The sequence below is a fragment of the Octodon degus genome, unplaced genomic scaffold (assembly GCF_000260255.1).
Source record: "Octodon degus isolate 3935 unplaced genomic scaffold, OctDeg1.0 scaffold00003, whole genome shotgun sequence".
NCBI lineage: Eukaryota > Metazoa > Chordata > Mammalia > Rodentia > Octodontidae > Octodon > Octodon degus.
Window position 1 is genome coordinate 35817719 of NW_004524579.1, and position 4061 is coordinate 35821779.

Sequence of the window (4061 nt, forward strand, 5' to 3'; positions counted from 1 at the left end):
ATAATTCCAGCACTCTGGACAGCTGAGGTAGGAGGGTGGGAAGTTCAAGCCCAACCTGAGCAATTTAATGACTTAGAAAGATCCTGTCTCAAAATAAAATTTAAAAAAGAGCTGGGGATACGGAAAACATAACCCTGGCTTCAATTGCCAGTATTGGGAAGGGAAAAAGTACCCAAAATTCAAAAACAGTTTTTAAAAATCCAATTAGAAAATTCCCAAAAGATAAGCACAGTCTACCACACACTGAGCTAGCCTTCAAAGGTTGAAAGGTAGGCAAACTGTGGAGCATCAGGACCATGAAACATTGCTTGGCAATAGAAAGGAACGTAGTACTCATGCACATAGCAACCTAAATGAATCTTGAGAGAATTAAGCTGGATAAAAAGTCCACCTCAGAGGGCCACATACTATAGGCACTTATATAATATTAAGATGACAAAACTAGAGCAAATTAAGAAGGGATGAAGATGGAGGGAAATGAATTTGGTTGTAAGAGGCAGCACAGGGATCCTCACAACCACGGAAATGTTCTGTGTCTGGAATCACGGTGGATAGCCCAGGCGACGTTTACTTAATTTTGAAAGATGTTTGCACTGGAGGAAACTGGTTAAAGGTACAAGGGTTCTCTTTGTATTACTTTCTATAAATATAAGTGAATTTATAATTATCTCAAAATTAAAATTTTAATTAATAAAAAATTCTGTAAGGATATTATCACCATTTACTTTATTTTTTTAAATTTTATTTATTTGTGTGTGTATGTGTGTGTGTGTGTGCGTGTGTGTGGCCAGCTCAGCCCACCAGGGGGCGGGGCTGGCTGGCATGTGGTGCTGGGGGATTGAACTGCGGTCCCTGTGCTTTGCTAAACTTGTTCTAAGTAGGTGCTTTAGACCACTGAGCCATCTCACCAGCCCTATCACCATTTACTTTAATGGGAAAGACTGCAGGAACAATTTTGGAAAGTAGAAATTTGGAGTTTTTAGACACGTTTAGTTTTAGGAACTTACTGGACAGTGAAATACCAAGCCAGTAGGTGGATACATTTGCCTGGAGCACAAAAAATAATTCTGGACTATGTGTACGAGTGTCACTGGTAAATAAAGGGCACCTACTGCAATGCAAGGTCTCCTTGTATAGAGGGAAAAGAATATGTGGTCAAGGGGGCTGGGGAGGTGGCTCAGTAGAATAAGCACTTCCTTGTCAAGTGCAAGGGTCTGAGTTCAATCCCCAGTTCTGCAAAAAAAAAAAAAAGTGGTCAAAACTGGGAAAAACTTAAGATTCATTCTTAAGAAAAATCATCATTTAAATTAGAAATAAAGAAGAAAAGACAGGTCAGAGATATGTGCAGGAACAACATTGCCACAAGTATCAACAGCAAATCACTTCAAAAATGTCAAGTGGCACTTCCAAGCTGCAGCTGAAAAAGTACAAGCACACAGAACCAGCATAGACTTATTAACAGTGAAATTGCCTCATCTCTCACTTGCATAATCCTTTGCAAAACTTTCTGTGAAATCTGCAATCTTTTCACTGTTCTAACATTTTTCTGGACACAAGGGAAAGGAAAGAAATAGTAGGCTTGTTTTTTAGCGCCTGCTATGTATGGTGCTTCATCACCATCACTAATGCTATTCCCAAAGAAGAAGCCTATTTTTTTTTTCTGGATCTAATCTCTCTATTGCCAAGTTCCCCATCCTTTACCAACCCTCTCCAATCCTACAGAAAACCCCCAAGCCTAGGAATGTCCTGAAGAGGGGAGGCAGAGTGTGTAGAACCCCCTGTGCTCTGCCTGGATAGTGCAGACAGGGAGGTTGCATGGGGGAAGGGTAGCCAATAACTCCACCTGCAGAAGATGTGGCACCGGCCTGGGGTGCATGGGGAGCAGGAGTGCCTGCTGCCAGCTTTCCTCTGGTACCCGCTACAAGCTGGCATCCAGGGGTGGGTGCCTGGTGTGAGGCCTTGGACAGTGATGCCCTTTTCCGGCTGGTGGCCAGTGCTTCTGCCAGGCTGCTTACTGCAGGGCCCCATCCTCTGGGTCTGTGTCCTGGCTGTACTCCAGCTTTCCCTTGCTATGCGTCAGCAGCCCCTCCTCCTCACCATCACCTCTGGGTTCTCCCAAGGCAGTGCCTGCCTCGGGTATGTCTTCAGGGGTGGGGGTGGCCTGCTGATGCTAGTGCTGCTTCCACCACTGTCACTATCACTGCCACCACCAATGCCACCACCAATGCCACTGCTGTTGTCACCTCTCTTCTTGCCATCTGGGTTGGCCTTTTGCTCCTCAGTGATCTGATCCAAGTGGCCCAAGAGAGCACCAATGATGGACTTGATCTGGGTCAGTTCTATCCTGATGGCCTGCAGCTCACTGCTCTTTAACTTGATCTTGGCTGAGCCAGTAGTCATGCCTCCAGAATGGGCAAAGAGCTTGATGGGATGGGAGGTTTGACATGAAGGACCAAAGGGACTGTGACACGCGGTCATTTCACAGGAACTGCCCTGGGCACTGGCACTGGTGGCAGGCGACCTCAATGGTCAAAGAGCCTGTGTATGGCAGATGCTGCTCTCTTCAGCCCTTTGGGCCTGTCAGGCTTGGGTTCCCTGGCCATGCTGATGTCCAGGGTCTGCCCAGACAGCACCCGTCCATTCTCTCCCACACAGCTGCCTGGGCATGGCGCTCATCAGAGTACTGAACAAAGGCATATCCTTTGTGCACAGAACAGCCAGCCAACATGGCCAGATTTGGAAAAGATGGTCTCCACATCTGATTTCTTCACCACAGCTGTGTTTAGGTTTCCAATGAAGATTCGAGAAATGATGGATTTGGGATCATTCTTGTTGGATCTTCAAGGACATGGCAGCCACCAGTACCAAGGTTGAGCTTAGCCAGCTATATCTTCCTTTGACTTATAGGGTCAGCAGCAACAGCCTCTGAGAGCAAGACTTATCCAGCCCGGCTTCCCAGAAGCATGGACTCTCCCTGCCCCTGGAGCCTGGCTTTAGAAAGGCCCCAGAAGCCTATTTTTAAAGTGGTGATTGTTATTATTCTCACTTCTTGTCCCAACACGTTTGGCTTTCTCCTTTCCATCATGTTGTCCTACCAGTCTGCTTCCTGCTTGCTACGGTCAGAAATGCTAAGCCCACTTTTCACAGGCTTTGCCTGCTTAGCTTCTTCTGGTACTGTCTCCTGGCTATGTTTCCAACCGAGTGGTTCCAGTTCTTTTGTCTTTTCTCTACCCGTATCCACCCTCTAGATGACGTCAGACAATCCTATGGCTTTACATACCACATATACACAGACAACACTCCTGTTTGTACCCCAACTTCTCACTTGACTCCTGACTTCTGCCCCACTGCCTACCCAATAGTTCCTCTTGAATGTCTAACAGACACGTACACTTAACACAAACACTTCATCTCTCCCATTTCCCAACTTGTTTTCTTCTCAGCTTTCCTACCTTTCCAATTATTCTCTAATAAATTGGTGTGAAGGTTTTAAAACAAGTCCCAAATTTTTCAGTGCTTCAGCATCACCTTTACCTTGGTTCTGGATGAATCTGCATAACATGTGGCGTGATGGAAGCAACACTATGTACTTTCTAATGCTAGGTAATAAAGCCATGCAGCTTTTCCCTGGTTGTCTCGAGATCATCACTGAATAGTAATCCCTTAGGAAGTCCTCCTGTCCAAAACCCAGTCATCATACCGTAAAAAGCCCAAGCTAGTGGAAAACAATAAAAATGACTGTTAAATTCACTATTTGGAGCTGGATTGTAGTAATAGAGAACTGGAACTGAAGTCTGCCTTCACTCTTTCTCTCACATCTCTATGCAATATATTGGCAAATCCTGTCATCTCCCTCTTCAAAAGACACCCGATATCTGACCAATGTTCACTCATCTGGCAAATTCTGACCACTACTTAATTTATAAAATAGATCTCTTGGACTGTCGCAGTGCACAGGCACGGGCTCCCTCCTTGTCACTCTGTGGCTTGCGGGTTGGTGGCTCATCGGTGGCGGTGACGGCAGTCATGGGCACCATGAGCGGCTTCACCAGCGAGGAGCG

At 45.8% G+C, this 4061-nt stretch overlaps 1 pseudogene; it reads right to left on the minus strand.

Moving 5' to 3' along the window:
- Positions 1-2011: 2011 nt before the first annotated feature.
- LOC101562755 overlaps positions 2012-4061 on the minus strand; it is a 4534-nt pseudogene continuing 2484 nt past the window's right edge.